The 17,193-nt window shown below is 42.2% G+C and overlaps 1 protein-coding gene across 7 annotated transcripts in view; it reads left to right on the forward strand.

The window, feature by feature from the left end:
* The first annotated feature begins 275 nt into the window (after positions 1-275).
* LOC121552187 (1-phosphatidylinositol 4,5-bisphosphate phosphodiesterase beta-4-like) overlaps positions 276-17,193 on the forward strand; it is a 127,701-nt gene continuing 110,783 nt past the window's right edge. For 2 of the 7 annotated variants that reach the window (XM_045211316.1, XM_045211319.1), the window contains exons 1-2: positions 276-450; positions 3,962-4,007. The gene's annotated coding sequence lies outside the window, so the exon portion shown is untranslated. Of the gene's footprint in view, positions 451-3,961; positions 4,008-9,910; positions 10,040-17,193 lie in introns of all 7 variants that reach the window. The other 5 variants (XM_045211314.1, XM_045211318.1, XM_045211317.1 and 2 more) reach the window with 4 other exon arrangements.

Genomic DNA, 17,193 nt, shown 5'->3' on the forward strand with positions numbered 1-17,193 from the left:
ATAGCCTAGGCAGCTATGCTATATTGTAAGAAAAGCCCTCATGTGTGTTGATTGGCAGCCCTAGACCATTGCTGTTTGCATTGTTGGGAGGGGAAGTCGATACCTCACTGTCCATGACAACGTGCCATTCATCCTGAGCTCACATGCACGCACGTACACTAGACGTACGCACGCGCACACACACGCACACATCCCGAGTGGGGTTCCTCGAACCGCATCTGGCCAATCTCCACTGGAGGGCGAGTGGTACAGGAGGAGCGGGTTTATTGGAAGGGAGGGATAAAGAGAGACAAGGGAAGAGAGAGAGAGAGAGAGTGTGTGAGAGGGACAGAGAGAGGGCGGGAGATACAGCAGCTGGAAGCAAGAGAGAAAATCCCGGCCCAGCCACTGCAAGCATCATTTTACACATCGGATTTAATCCGTTCTCGTCGACCACCAATTCACGTAAGGGTATATACATGTTTCTGTCTTTTTGCCTCAAATTGACTGCAAGTGGGACAGTAGAGATGTGTTGCTGAGTTCCACAGCTGTATGATTCGTTTATGTTGGTGTGTCTAGGTTCGGAGAGAGAAAACATTATCTTGTTCACATTGGTGGTTGAAAAGCCGTGAGACTCTTCAACTCCCATCTCTAGCAGAGGTCAGTCTGCAAGCGAATTTTCGCATTATCAGATAGGAAAGCTGCTGCTAGATTGCAGAAACAGAGGCAAATCATGTGGGTTACTTTCGAAAGGGACGGTCTCGTTCGTGGTTTGATGCAAAATAATTATAGCTCGTGTAGAAGCGCGTACAACACGTGCATGGCTGTCATATCCATCCAGCGCGTTCGTTTTTATAAAATGGAACGGTATCAGAGATGGTGTGTAATGTTAGCTGTCTAGCCATGCAGCTGTTTTTCAGCGTCAAAAACTTGACAAATCGATGTTTCCTTCGCTAAGGTAGCGGCTAGCTAGCTGCTAACGTTAGCTAACGGGACAGACAGTACCAGGGATATCAAGCTTGCTTGCCCATAAAAGTAGACTGGCGCGCTGCTTGCATGAGGCTGAGGTGCACTTGCTATAGCTACTGTTAGATTTTACGTAGCGAAGCCCCTCTACATTATCTGGGTTTAAAAATATGTCAGTTACTAGCTAGCTATAAACAAACATACGATTTATTGAACAATAGCTTGCTCTATTTTTACATTTTGTAGAAATGGCTAGATCACAACTCATGCTAACGATGTCTGCATATGTTAGACAGCTAACGTTAGCTTTCTAACGTAAGCTATTTTTCTCATGTTTGGGGCTGTATGTGCAGTGTAAACTCATTTGCCATGCATGTTCCGCTTCGTCCATCACAACATGCAAGACGGGAAGAGAATCTAGAAATAACCGTCAGCCAATTACGTCTCTTGAGCTATCATGGCTGATTTCTGTCAGAATTAGCAGACAGCGAAATGCATTAGATTTTCCCATGTCATTTTCCCATATGTTGCACATTTGCTGTATGTTGACGCTAGGTAGAAAACGTGTAGACAGGATGCCTTTTTTGGTCTCAAGGGAGTTGCAGACACACACCTGCGCGCGGAACTGCCACCTGTTCGCGTGCATGCGCGGGGCCAATGGCCTGTATGTGCGTGCGGTCATAGACAGGGAACCAGACTTGTTTGAGCCACGTTTTCACAATCTCTGCGTTTGAAGTGGCATTTAGCTGATGGGGGCGAATGGAGACACTTTTGCCACGACTCGGTCGAAATGCAATAAAGTTGCTGCTTTCTTAGCTTCGACCAAGATATTAACCCTAGATCGTCGAATTGACCTTGCATGGAAAATATGTTGCTGTTGGTCACTAGAATGCATTAAACAAGTAAAAAACTGTCAGATGAAGAAAGAAAACATTCCGTGTCGCATGCTTTTCATTACACATAGACAGACAGGATCTGAGGGGTCAATAATGACTAAAGAAAACACTTATTTACCACAATAATAAAAGTACTGTAAAACAACGGTACAAAATAATAGCTACTTAATACAATGTCTTTAGATCTCTAACTGATCCCTATTGAAGAGTGTCTGTCTGTGTACCTGTGTCTGTCGAGTTCCGCAGCTTCTGTCACTGTATGTCTGCTGTGTGTGAGAACCCTATGCAGGTCAGTATTTACACAGTGCCAAAAGCACTTTGATGGTGATTAGAGAGACAAACATTGCCCTACCTTTCATTTCTCCCTTGCACAAAAACAATTACCTTACCTGCATGGCTTAGAAGCCACAATGTAGCCTAACGCTGATTCTGATGATGAGAGATGGGTTAAGAAGCTTAGTGTGTGGGTGTTTTATACGGACCAGAAGGTATGGCAATTGTTTGAGGGGGAAAGCTTAGGCTAAATACAGATTCAGGATGTTTGTTCGTTGGCCAATACTCAGAGTATGGTGGTTGTGTAAAACCTGGCTGCTGCATATTTGACAGGTTGTAGGCCCTATCACCTAAAAGTTGATATAAAGCTGTTATTACACAATGCAGTGATTCTGTGATGAATGTTGACTGTGCTGTATTAATGGAATGGCTGATGCCGCATTGTGAATCAGGTTGCTGTGTGTGTGTGTGTGTGTGTGTGTCTCTCAACCTCTGTCCCTGGGAAGGGAGACCGGTTTAGGCAGATATAATCTTTATCTTCAAGGTGGAAATGGTAGTTGTCTGACAGTAGCTGGCTGACAGGAGCTTGCTGCTGGTCCCTGGCTCAGAAAAGATTGAGAAACACTGGACGAAGGCAAGTGATGTAAAAAAAGGCCCAAAATAGCTTTATTCTAGAGTTAAAGACACAAGTGTCATGTTCAGGTGTGCTGTAAAACTGGAAATTAAGATTGGCATGGACGTAAAAGCAGTCCCATTGCTGATCAGAATCCCCCAAATGACATTTAGCCAGACAGGCAAAACAAACAGATAGGATTGCTATGAATCACAACGTTTACCCTACCGCCTGCAAAAATAAAAGGATACGACTCCTTCTGTGTGGCTCTTAGTGGTAGAGGACTCACACACGTGCACACACACACACTCACACACACACAGTCTTGCGCAGCTAACCTTGTGGAGACATACACTTCAGTCCCATTCAAAATCCTATTTTCCCTAACCCTTACCCTAACCTTAACCATAACCCTAAACCTAACCCTAGCTCCTAACCCTAACCCTAAAACTAATCAAATCTCCTAACCCTGAACCTAATTCTAACCCTAACACTAATTCTAACCTTAACCGTAAACCCCCTAGAAATAGCATTTGACCTTGTGGGGACCAATAAAATGTCCCCAGTTGGACACATTTTTCTTGGTTTACTATTCTTGTGGGGACTTCTGGTCCCACACACACACAGGCCTCACCGGTGCCACGGTTTCCTAACCACATCACCCAGCATCCTCTCACCTCCATCTGAGGAGAGGCATGCTAAAACCTTAGCGTGCTTTTTCTCAGAGCTGTCTGCTCCAGGGCAGACATCTGATCGGCCATCTGACTCCATATTGCCATTTACATCCTTTGTTTTGACTGGGGTGTCATGTTTTCCTCCTCAGCCATGTTGCAGTGATCCATCTATCAAAATAATTTACAAACTGTATAAGGTCTGGGAAAGACAGGGTAGCACACACTCACACACACACACACACACACACACACACACACACACACACACACACACACACACACACAGCTCCATTGTTTGTTTGTTTGAACACATTATGAGTCACAGCATTCAGCTTTATTGTTATAGCGAGACATTAGGCATGCCAGTCCTCTCTTCCCAAGCCTCCATGGTGGTGTGTGTGTGTGTGTGTGTGTGTGTGTGTGTGTGTGTGTGTCTCCAGTCCATCTGTGAGGTTCATGTCCATAGTTTTAAGGATTTACTGGATTTAGGGAAGGATCCTAATGTCCAGAACTTTTAGCCCCTGACGTCTTATTAAATGTTCCCTTCTCTGACTGCACAGGCCAAGATATGAGTTTCACCCGCTGAAGTCACTTCATGCTGAACTGGTAAGTTGAAGACTTATATTAGACCTAATACCTATTGGTGTTATCGGTGAAACCGATGGTTGTGGTTTGTACTCTTAGTCATTGTGGTTGTCTTTCTAGAATTCCCTCTGCCCTTGCATATGAAACACACATCATGTTAGATGACGCCTTTCTGTGCAAGGGAAAGCCTATTTCTTTGGTTGATAGAAATGTTTGTGAACCACAGCCTGCCCTTAATGACAGAGATACATGTCCTATGTTATCTATAGCCTATATGTAGGAGCAGGTGATCTTCTCTTCTCTGTACTGTTGAATATGGGAGGAGTGGAAACAGAACATGAGTAAACAAAAGGGGTGTGCCGAGTAGTCAGACAAAGAGTATGGTAACGGAAATTGGCAATTTTCTGGATGCGATTATGATCCATGTATTTTTTGTAATTATCCGTGATCGGAAAAAAAGTTATTTTCGGGTGTCAGCATGCATTTTTCTCATGTCAGTCAGTCACAGAGTTACTAAACCATAATGTACTGTCTTTTAGTCAGTCATGTGCGAGGTTCTACATGGTCTAACTAACTCAACTGGCTAGTTTTCCTGTCTGTAAAGAGAAGGGCGGGCTGTATGTTGATCTTGCTGCTCTGGTTGGATAGAGTGAAGCTGTATTTCTCTGACCACTCGCTTCATAATTTCACCCGATCACTTTTCCTCGCATGTTTTCGGTCTCATCATTTAGATTGCTGCAGCTTGCCGCTATGATAAATCACATGGCGAGGACGTTTGCTATCAAGCTATCAATGTGCATAATATCCAAGGGTAAGGAAAAGATATGAAACGCTGATGCGCATTCTGACTGAGTGACATCAAACTTGGCTGCCCGCGACAAGTTGAGGACACAGACACACACACACCCCTACGTGGGCTACTCCTAATCTGTAGCCTTTTTTGCAGTGAGAATGTGAGGTATTTTGCCAACATTTATTTGGCATATTAAAACACTTCAATTTTTTTAGATCACGAGTATCATCCGATCCGACTATCAACTTTCAACTTATGGAGACGATTACCAATATGAATGTGGCCATGTCGGCACACCCCTAGTAAACAGCACTGTACAGTAGCCATTGTAGACCAGATGAATTTGTGAACATACTATCTCCAGCTTCCTACTTTTTAAAAAGGAAATGTTACGTTTTTTTAATAGGGAATTGATATCAGGTTTTGTTCCTATTTTTAACTGTGAGTTGATATTCATTCACTACCTCAGCTCGGTACAGTCTTCTACATTTACCAGAGATTCAGGCCAAATTTCAAACAAACACAACACATCAAATCAAATCGCCTAAATGACGAGTGCACTGTGATTGATTGAAGGTGATTTATGCTTGAGCCAACATCCGTAGCATTTACAGTGAATTAAATCTCTGTGAACATTTGAGAAATTGCCTTAAAAAGTCTAATAGTGGCACCTCGCCCTTACGGGCGGTATAAATCATTGGAAATTAATCGATGCAATTCCCCCCTCCTGCCAATCAAAAATATGTATATTTGTGGTCTCTGGATATACCAATATTGTTAGCTACGAAGCATTAAAAAAACTCCCATAGGCCTATTTCATGGCACTTGCTTGCTCTTAAATGTTGTAATCGTTCTACCATGAACCCATGTTATCCATTTAAAAAACAGTATAGGAGGGCTCCAGACTAACTTTGAACATTTTCAGTGGGTGGCAACAGCCCGCGATTTGGTCCGACAACATTTTTGTCACGGCTTCACACAATATAAAAAATGTGGAATAATATTATAAAGTCATTCACAGTGCTATTGAGATGGAATGATTCAAGAAATACGTTTTAGATATGTTGAAAGTGGCAGTGTGCAACTTTTTGGCCGACCCAACCAAATTCACATAGAAATGTTCTATGTGCGCTATTTCTATGCTTTCCGTTCTTAAATTTTGTTTTTGCGTCTTGTACACCAGCTTCAAACAGCGAAAGCAACAATATTTTTGGTTATGGGAAATATATTTCACAGCGGTTTAGATGGTAAAATGATTCTCTGCACTATACTATCTTATTTTGTCACATAAACTGAAATTAGGCAAACTATTAGAGTTTTATCAACCAGGAAATGACAGAGTGATTTCTACATAGTGCAACTTTAATCTAACATGTCCAAGCAGAACTGATGATGAAGAAATTTTGATGTGCAATACCTATACCAATGATTGGCATGAATTTTGGGTTGACAATTACGCATTGTTGCTATAATTTTACAGTCAAAATAGGGCTCCAGAATTTGATTTTGATTTTGCTCAACAGAGATTAATTTGCTTACATCTTTTTTGTGTACAAATATCTATAGGCTTGGGGCTAATTCACCACCTGAGGAAGTGGAAACTCAAAACCCATTAGCTATATCGCTAAATCTAATTTCCTGATAGTTAGTCGTGCAATTGATTCATCTAACAGTAAATGTATTGTCTTAAAATACTTTGCAGCATAGGACGTCGCCTCTATAAAGGCCTATGCAATCACCTAGAATGGCAGTTGTGCGTATTCCGCGCTCCATAACCTATGCTATGTCTGAAAGATACTTCGGTGTTAAAAGGGTCAATATAGAGAGTTGGGAAATAAATGTCATATGGTTGTGGTATTCTGTAGGCTAGGGCTGGTCCTGCATATCCGTTGCGCACGCCAAACAGCCACCTCTCCAGTGCAGGCTGACTAATCTACCAGCTCACGTTTGTTGCCTATGTTTTAGGCCTAGTGCTTATTTAACTCATTATGTACATTGCTTTATTTGACAGCATTATTTGAAAGGATTTTAGGGTTAGTTTGAGTTGAGGAAAACAGGGCAACGGGTCATGAGATATGCCATAGAACATTTGAAGCACGGGCCCGCCATAGACTATAAGCGCAGCTGATACTGTATCTTCTATAGGCCTACCGTGGATTGCTGCATCTTGCATAGAATAATATTAGCCAACTAATGTGATGCATAATTGCCATGGTAATTTGGGAATATCTAGTCAATGAGCATTATGGGTAATGTAGTCCATTTATGGAATATAAAGTGGACAGCCGGATGTAGGACGACGACTCTTTTGAGCCTAAAATGAAGAAAATTGGTGCAAAATTGTAGGAGGAGATTCTGAAAGATCCTGAAAGGTTTACGTTATTATAATATAGATGGGTCATTTATCTGAGTTTGTTTGAATTCCGGCCTCAGCCTATGTGACATGGAGAGAGCTGGAAGTCTCTGAGAATTTACTGCTGCATTGAATGATGTGATGTCGCTGGTTGGGTTGAATGACGGACGTGTAGGTCTAATTTCCTATAGAGTTTCCCACATATGAATGATGTGTAATGCACTTGGAACATTCTCCATCATCACTCATTGATAAGCAGCCTGTGTAACTGCCTGAGTTGTTGCCTGTGTGTGTTTCTTTGATACAGTCGTACACTTGATTGATCCTGAAAGGCTGTGTGACATAATTATGGAGCGTGTGTGCAGTGCACATGTCCGTGCATGAAGTCTGTGTGTGTGCGTGTGTTTGTGTGTGTGTGTGAGAGAGAGATTTTACGAGCAGTAGATTTACTTCAAGAGCCTGGTTCAGTCTCAGGCCAGTCCAGTCCAGTCCAGTTGGGCACTGTGTGCGTATGTGAATGAAATGGGCTACTGTGGGGTTACGACCAGAACACACCCTGTCACTCAGCAGCAGTGGAATCATACTGCCTATTGTGACATAACTATGTGCACGTGTGTGTGTGTGTGTCCGTCCAGAGGGAGAATGGAAAGAGAAAAAAAGATGGTGATGGAGGGAAAGACTTCTCTCTGTCCCGCCAACAGATGTCTGGTGTTCGCACATATCCACATATCGCACATATCGCGCCTTTAAATCAAGTATTTGACCAAATTATCTTGTTGCCTCAACATCAGGTAACATCCCCTTAGCTGTGAAATTACCTCAGGTTGGAGGACACACACACATCTCGCCGCTCACATTGGCTCTCCATCCGTGCCTCAATCCACTGTGGGGATCTGTACATGTGAACGCAATTTGCACTTCCAATTAAACTGACGACCTTCGCTCCAGAATGCAGAAAGTGTCTTCTCCTCTCCTCTCCTCTCCTCTCCAGGATAGCTATTATTACTCTCGATGTTATGACACTGACACACTAAGAATAATGTTACAAAACACTGTAACACATCACACAGTTTACTGAAGTACAGCTTACTATAACATAACATAACATTATACACACACACACACACACACACACACAAACACACACACACACACACACACACACACACACACACACACACACAGACACACAGCTCCTTGTGATTCCAAGGTAATGCCCAATGACTGTATATGTGACCGACCGGCTCGATTCGGTCTTATGTAGCAAAAGTAGAGACTCAGAGCTAGAAAATGGTATATCATACACTACAGTTCAGGAACAATGGGAAAGTAATTCTGCTTTGAAAGTTGATAAACTTACACCTACTGGAGAGCTCTTCTTTGTCTACACCCATTCAGCCTCGTTCACACCCTCTTAAGCCTTAGCCCCACCCATCTCTTTAAGGATTCACATGCATGACATCAGCAGCCTGGTGGTCCAAAATAGCATAACTGGTGTATTTTAACACCAATAAACCCATCTGTTTAAAAAATGAATTTAGTATACGTCAATCTAGTCAAGTTGAAGGCTACCATTTGTAACTAAATTATCCTCATAACTTATTCTGTATGCTATTTTTAAATAATCGGTTCAAGGACTTACATCTGGTGTATTAGAAGCAATAATTGTTAGCATGATTGTCTTACATTTAGATTGACCATGAAGATTGACATTTTTTCATTCACTATAATGAGGGACCCTGTTTTCTGCTAACAATGCCTGCAGTACCGCTGTCGGCCTTGAACTGTCGTGGCTTCAATGAGAGGGGGCAATCGTTCTCCCCGGGTAATGCCCCATACTTAAGAGCCTAAACACTGAGATTGCTGCTAATATAGATATCTCCGAAAGATTGTTGGAAGGTGGGAAGAGAGAGAGGAAGAGAGAAAAAAAAGGGAAAGAGTGAGCCACCCATCTAAAAGAAAATAAGAATTGTGGAAGAGGAAAGTCTGGGAAGAAGATAGGAATGGAGAGGAGTAGAGAAGAGGAGAGGGAGAACAATAGAGGAGAGGAGAACAGGGTTAAAGTAGCTGTCTAGTGTTTCCAGATTTTATGAAATAGGTTTCTTTCCCCCCAAAAAAATTAATTAAGTATGTTAAAAAGCAGCTTTTCTTTGTTTGAATGGTGTGGGTGTATCCCAACAACAGAATATTGTGAGCGTATACCAGTCAATAAAAATATTCATAACAAATAAACAGCTGATTGGCCAGCTCAGTCAATGAGCCAAAGAGATGTCTCAGCCAAAAACATTTTTTAAACAGTTTGAGATACAAGTTTGAGGTGAGTTTTTTTTTAGTGTTTTCTCTCTCATTTCTGTTTTATTCACAAATACGAGTATAGGATGAGTCAACAACATTATTTGGGTATGAGTTAACAGAATATTAACTTTTAAAAGTGAGATTTTCACTGGACAGTTACTTTAAAACAAGATTTCCCTCTTAGTCTGAATGCTGCTCAAACACATGACTAGATCAGATGACTAGATAAACTGGAGGAATTCTGCCCCTTCCTTCTTCGTCTTTCACCAGGGCTTCTCTCAGTCTAAGGAGAGAGAGATAGGGGGAGAGGTGGGGGGAGAGCTATGGTTGGCTGCTTCAGAAGACACATGGACACTAGGGATGGGCATTTGAAATAATTGCACTATTCGAATAAATCATTCATTTTTTTCGGATATCCAGATAGTCTAAATACATCTCTTTTTTTAAACGTTGTTTAAACTTTGGTACTTTCTTGCTGCGCAGCCTGCGCGACTCGGGAGAGACCTTCACTCTGCTTGTTGCTGATGCAGGACGTGGAGTGGGAGTGTTGCGGGTGCGGTTTCTGTGACACAGGAGGGGGAGAGAGAGAAATTAGCCATAGGACAGAGTGGGGTAAGTTTAGCCATTTTTTACATTCAGCATCACTACGTTAAGGGAAATATAGTATTCTTTCTAACAAAGATATGTACATGTATTTCAGGATTCATCAGAATTGATGTAAACATAACAGTTTTGAAAGCATAGCTTGTCCAAAAAAAGTGGTCTCTTGGCACAACTCATGGGGTAAGTTGAGCGAAGGGACAGGGTAAGTTGAGCCGCCTTAGGGTTAGTGGGTGGAGGTGTCCTGTGACAGTGGGTGATGGTAGGTCAAAGTTTAATTCATGGAATGGGGTTGTTGTGTATTGTATCTTAAATGTATGCCTACATTCAGAGATAGATCTCTCTGTTCAATATCACTTACCCTTCCATTTCTTGACCAGTTTTCTGGGACAGGGATGTTTTTCGATGTGCCAATTCTTAGTTCTCTGCATTTGAGGCTACTATCCCATGAAACTGGTCCGTGAGATTCTTGCTACTCTATCATAGCCTCTCTTTCGCACAGGTACATGTCCGTTTTCTTTTTTTAGTCACTGTACCTCTTCAGTGTCATTCAGTCTATTTTTTCATCCCTTGCTGCTGCTTAAATGGACTCATTCCCTTCTCTCACTTCAGGGCTAGGCCCCTGCTTGTTTTACGTTTGTATACACTGGGCATGACGATGTCCGCTCTGTAACAATAAAAATGCACTATCTTGAGTTCATTCATATGCATGACATATTGCAGAAATACTATGCATAAAACAGACAAAATGTCATCATAATTTGTATTGGGTATGGTGGCCATTGTCTCAAGTTACCCCATTGCCATTGCTCAACTTACCCCAATGCAAACATTTTGGCTATATTAGCCCACACAGCTACAAGGATGCACTTTCATGCTAGGTTTAGGACCTCATATTGTAGCTTATAGAGATCCCAACTGATGTACAAAGTAATCTTAAAACTATCTACATTGGTTTAGATACAAGCATCATGAAACCTCTAACACAATAAATTCATTTGACTTTGTGAAAATCTGTTTCTTTGACCTAACTTGCTTATGACTTCTTCCATGTGGTTTCTTCCTTCACAGACGCCATGAAAGTATGACCTCTTACTAAATATTTGGTCAAATTATTAATTTTGTGTACAGTTTCCTAGAAACAAGGGGAGGCTCAACTAACCCTTTGTCTCAATTTACCCAACTGTCACTTACTGACTCTCGCTAGTTAGACAAAGTTGTCTACAACAACTCCATTCAAATGAAATTACAGCCTGCCTGTCGGTTGCTCATTTAGTTAACCTAATTCCCTAATTTTAATTCTATTGATTTTGCATTGATTAGAGATCTCCCACTTCACATTGCTAGACATGGAGCCTCTGACTGTAGTGCCACTTTGATTGGCTGACAATAACAACAAGCTAAACGTGTGAAATGTGTGTAGACTACGTTATGTCTTTTTATGGGGCGCACATCATAAAAACTATATTCAAAGGTTTGTTGTTTTATTACTTTAGGTCATGGTATATCCTTGTGTGAAGCAACGTCACAAAGATAATTTAATTTAGACAAAGCCTTTTATTTTATTTATTACCCCCCTTTTTCTCCCCAATATTTTGTTCTTGTCTCATCGCTGCAGCTCTCCAACGGGCTCAGGAGAGGCGAAGGTGGAATCATGCGTCCTCCGAAAACATGACCCGCCTAACCGCGCTCCTTAACACCCACCAGCTTAACCCGGAAGCCAGCCGCACCAATGTGTCGGAGGAAACACCATTCAACTTTCAAAGTTCTTGAAATTTTCCGTATTGACTGACCTTCATGTCTTAAATAAATGATGGACTGTCGTTTCTCTTTGCTTATTTGAGCTGTTCTTGCCATAATATGGACTTGGTCTTTTAACAAATAGGGCTATCTTCTGTATACCCCCCTACCTTGTCACAACACAACTAATTGGCTCAAACGCATTAAGAAGGAAAGAAATTCCACAAATTAACTTTTAAGAAGGCACACCTGTTAATTAAAATGCATTCCAGGTGACTATCTCATGGAGCTGGTTGAGAGAATGCCAATAGTGTGCAAAGCTGTTATCAAGGCAAAGGGTGGCTATTTGAAGAATCTGAAATATAAAATATATTTTGATTTGTTTAACACTTTTTGGGTTACTACATGATTCCATTTGTGTTATTTCATAGTTTTGATGTCTTCACTATTATTCTACAATGTATAAAATAGTAAAAATAAAGAAAAACCCTTGAATGAGTAGGTGTGTCCAAACTTTTGACTGGTAGTGTACGTGCTACTACTTCAGTCTTGTCATTTACGTGCACTAGGCCTACTTCAAGCATAGAAACATGACATCAATATCATAACAAATTATAAGATGAATACACAAAGTTTACAAACATGCCATAAGAACTTACATTTAATTGAGGGCATAGTAAATCGTATCTTGACATACAGTATTTGACAAGGAGAATACAGTGATTTTTTTATCAGACTAGAAGAATGACGAGGCAGAGCAGTAACAAGCCCAGTGGTACAAGATCGCCTGAGGCCTTATTAGAGACCCTCAGGGGCCCCCTTAATGGAGGGGATGATACACACACACACACACACACACACACACACACACACACACACAGAATAACACACACACAGCAGCACAATTAGAGAGCCAGACACACACACATTGCTCACAAATACAGTACACAGCAGTGTTTTCATACCGGGAGGGACGCACACATGCTGAGTGACACACACACACACACACACACACACACACACACACACAAACATTCACCCACACACTGATTTACCCTATGTATTTCCCAGCACTGGAAACACCCCCATGCACCCCCATGCCCGAGAAAAGAACCTAGCTTCTAAACATCGCTCTCTCTGTGTGTGTGCATGTGTGTCTCTGTGTGTGTGCATGTGTGTCTTTGTGTGTGTGCGTGCGTGTGCGTGACAGTGGTAACTAGGAGTGGTAGAACCAAGGTGGATTGAGAGATTACGTAAAGGGCGTTATGTAAACGCTAAGCAATCAACGCTAATAGTTATAGCGTACTCGTTACCAATATTCTATTCACAAAATACCAGCTGAAACAAGGTGTCTAAAATGAAGCCAATGCTGTGAACCAGGAAGGAGTGTTAGAAAAATGGTTACCAAACAGGTCCTTATGATAGTAACTCCTTACCAGACCTGACTCCTTGCACACTAATGGAATCTACTAATTAGACTGTACAGGGTGGAGGGGGAGATGTGTGTGTTTGTGTGTGCGTGTGTGATTAGACAGAGAGCCCCAGACCTCGTTAAGAGGCAGCCTTCCACCAGTCCTTCAGGGACAGAGATTCATCTGATCTCTCTTTTTTTACTCCCATACACACACACACTGGAGAACATCTCTCTATCAAGCTCTCTTTCTCTTCCTCTATCTCTGTCTCTCTCCCTCCCTCTCCTCGTTCTCTCTCTCTATTCTCACACATCGTCTTCGTTGTCTTTATATGACTTTGTTAACACTAAAAACATTTAGGGACGTCTGTTCAAGCTAAAGAGCAGTCATTTTGACTGCAACATTCTAACAGTGCAATTCATACATTTCATATATGCTATCGCAAAAAGAATAATTTGGTTGTTTTTATGAAGGTCTAACGTAACATTAAAATATGATTTAAATTGTATTTAAATAACACAATAGCATTTTCATTAGTTTATGTTAATGTAGGCTATATGTAAAAAAAAAACAACAACACTAAAAGCAACAACATTGTTCAATCAATTTTATTTTTGGAGTGGCTTTGTTACAACTATGAAAAATAAAGCGTATGTGTTGGAACACGGTAACAGCTTATTTTTATAATGACAATTAAAAAAATATACCCCAACCACCAAGACGCACAGTCAAATTATGAAAACACCAAGTGTGCTTCATAAATAATGAAAATTAGCAGAACAATAATAATGGCATTATAATGAATATAAGTGTTGCTATGACAGCAGTCAAAAATAGTCAATTATTTATATGTTGGATACCATAGCGAATTTGTCCTGTTTTTTTTAATTAAATGGAGGTAACACATGATCTCTCTGAAGCGATCCCGTAACATGGTTTCTCCAAAGACAGATATCTTATACATGTCTGACCAGAAGCTCTCCATATACACGTTCTTTCCACCGAATGCTCCACGGAAATACAGGATTGAAATGAATGCTTCCAGCTCATCAACAGAGACAGATCCCAGGCAGTGTCTCCTTGCTCCCTGTACACCTCCGTTACAGTACAGTCCCTGACTGTCCCTGACATGCTGTAGCATGTTCATGTAACATAAACAACGAAAGCTGGTGAGTGCGTTGCTGATGTTGTTTTTTGCTTGAGATGTAGGGCCTGCTCTCTCGGTGATGACATTTTGTGTTGATAATCGGCCAATAGCATTGTCACCAGCTTGTTCTATCTAAATGGTGCAGTCCCTTCCTCTCTCCTGTCTCACTGTTTCCTTTGGTGGTGGAGCAGGCACCTGCTCAGTGCGCACTGTTCTGGAGTTTTTGTGCTTAGGCCTCAGAGGTGTAGGTTATTCATATAAGGAAATCAGTCAATTGAAATAAATTCATTAGGTCCTAATCTATGGATTTCACATGACAGGGAATACAGATATGCATCTGTTGGTCACAGATACTGTACCTTTAAAAAAAGGTAGGGGCGTGGATAAGAAAACCAGTCAGTATCTGGTGTGACCACCATTTGCCTCATGCAGCGTGACACATCTCCTTCACATAGAGCTGGTCAGGCTGTTGATTGTGGCCTGTGGAATGTTGTCCCACTCCTCTTCAATGGCTGTGTGAAGTTTCTTAATATTGTCAGGAACTGGAACACGCTGTCGTACACGTCGTTCCAGAGCATCCCAAATGTGCTCAATGAGTGACATGTCTGGTGAGTATGCAGGCCATGGAAGAACTGGGACATTTTCAGCTTCCAGGAATTGTGTACAGATCGTTGTGACATGGGGCCGTGCATTATCATGCTGAAACATGAGGTGATGGCGGCGGATGAATGGTACCACAATGGGCCTCAGGATCTCGTCATGGTTTCTCTGTGCATTCAAATTGTGCATTCAAATTTCCATCGATAAAATGCAATTGTGTTCGTTGTCCATAGCTTATGTCTGCCCATACCATAACCCCACAGCCACCATGGTGCACTCTGCCCGGTACAGTTGAAACCGGGATTCATCCGTGAAGAGAACACTTATCCAGCGTGCCAGTGGCCATCGAAGGTGAGCATTTGCCCACTGAAGTCAGTTACAACGCCAAACTGCAGTCAGGTCAAAACCCTGGTGAGGACGACGAGCACGCAGATGAGCTTCCCTGAGACGGTTTCTGACAGTTTGTGCAGAAATTCTTCGTTTGTGTAAACCCACAGTTTCATCAGCTGTCTGGGTGGCTGGTCTCAGACGATCCCGCAGGTGAAGAAGCCGGATGTGGAGGTCCTGGGCTGGCGTAGTTACATGTGGTCTGCGGTTGTGAGACTAGTTGGACGTACTGCCAAATTCTCTAAAACAACATTGTAGGCGGGGTTGTGGTAGATAAATGAACATAAAATTCTCTGGCAACAGCTTTGGTGAGACATCTGTGGCATCATATTGTGTGACAAAACTGCACATTTTAGAGTGGCCTTTTATTGTCCCCAGCACAAGGTGCACCTGTGTAATGATCATGCTGTTTAATCAGCTTCTTGATATGCCATACCTATTAGGTGGATGGATTATCTTGGCAAAGGAGAAATGCTCACTAACAAATTTGCGCAGAACATTTGAGAGAAATAAGCTTTTTGTGCAATGGAACATTTCCGGGATCTTTTATTTCAGCTCATGAAACATGAAACATGGGACCAACACTTTACATATTTGTGTTCTGTATTAATTGGAAGCACAGGAAGTTCCAGACACTTGTATCCCAAGGTGCATTGAAGCTGTTCTGGTGGCTCGTGGTGACCCAACACCCTATTAAGACACTTTATGTTGGTGTTTCCTTTATTTTGGCACGCGGGTGTGTGTATGTGAGAGGTGTGCCGTCTGTCCAGGCCTCGCTCTCTTTCATTAAGACTCAAATGGAGCTGTTCTCACACTGTCTGAGGAGTCTTATTGCACTCAGAGTAGCAAATGGAACATTAGAACATTGTGCTTCTGCACTACCGCTATAAGAGGTCTAGATTGTGTGATAAGAATATACGATGTATGGAGCAGATAGGCACACTACGCACCATTCACAGACCCTAATGCTGACCCTGCAGACACACACAGACAGATGTACCAGTATAACATCTAGATAGTATAGTTGGAATGTATTGAGATTAGGATCATTTTAGTTCACAGCTGTTTACTACACTGTGTACACCATTGTATAGGCTAAAACATACTGTACATGTGTCAGTGTATGGCATCCATGACATCCATTATGCTAGATTAGAACACTACATAACCCCCCCACCATACAGTACACCCATTCACCAAACAGTATACTACATACACTCACCGGACAGTTTATTAGGTACACACAGCTAGTACCAGGTCGGACCCCCCTTTGCCTCCAGAACAGCCTGAATTCTTCGGGCCATGGATTACACAAGTCGGAAATGTTCCACAGCGATGTTGGTCCATGCTGACGCGATGGCATCATGCAGTTGCTACAGATTGGACGGCGGTACACCACCGCCATCAACCTGTACCGTTGACACCAGGCAGAATTGTTCCATGGACTCATGCTGCTTACACCAAATCCTGACTCTGCCATCAGCATGATGCACAGGGTCCTCAATTGTCCAGTGTTGGTGATCGTGTGCCCACTTGAGCCGTTTCTTCTTGTTTTTAGCTGATAGGAGTGGAACCCGGTGTGGTCGTCCGCTGCAATAGCCCATCCGTGACAACGATCGACAAGTTGTGCGTTCTGAGATGCCGTTCTGCACACCATGCTCAAAGTCGCTTAGGTCGCTCATTTTGGCTATTCTAACGTTCAATCGAACAGTAACTGAATGCCTCGATGCCTGTCTGCCTGCTTTATAGAGCAAGCCACAGCCACGTGACTCATTGTCTGTAGGAGCGATCATTCCTTCTCCACAGTCTCTCTTTAGAAGAGCAATATTCACCTCCTGACCCCTCCGTGACCTTCTCAGAAGAACCCCAGTCATCCTATC

This window comes from Coregonus clupeaformis, chromosome 36 (assembly GCF_020615455.1).
Source record: "Coregonus clupeaformis isolate EN_2021a chromosome 36, ASM2061545v1, whole genome shotgun sequence".
NCBI lineage: Eukaryota > Metazoa > Chordata > Actinopteri > Salmoniformes > Salmonidae > Coregonus > Coregonus clupeaformis.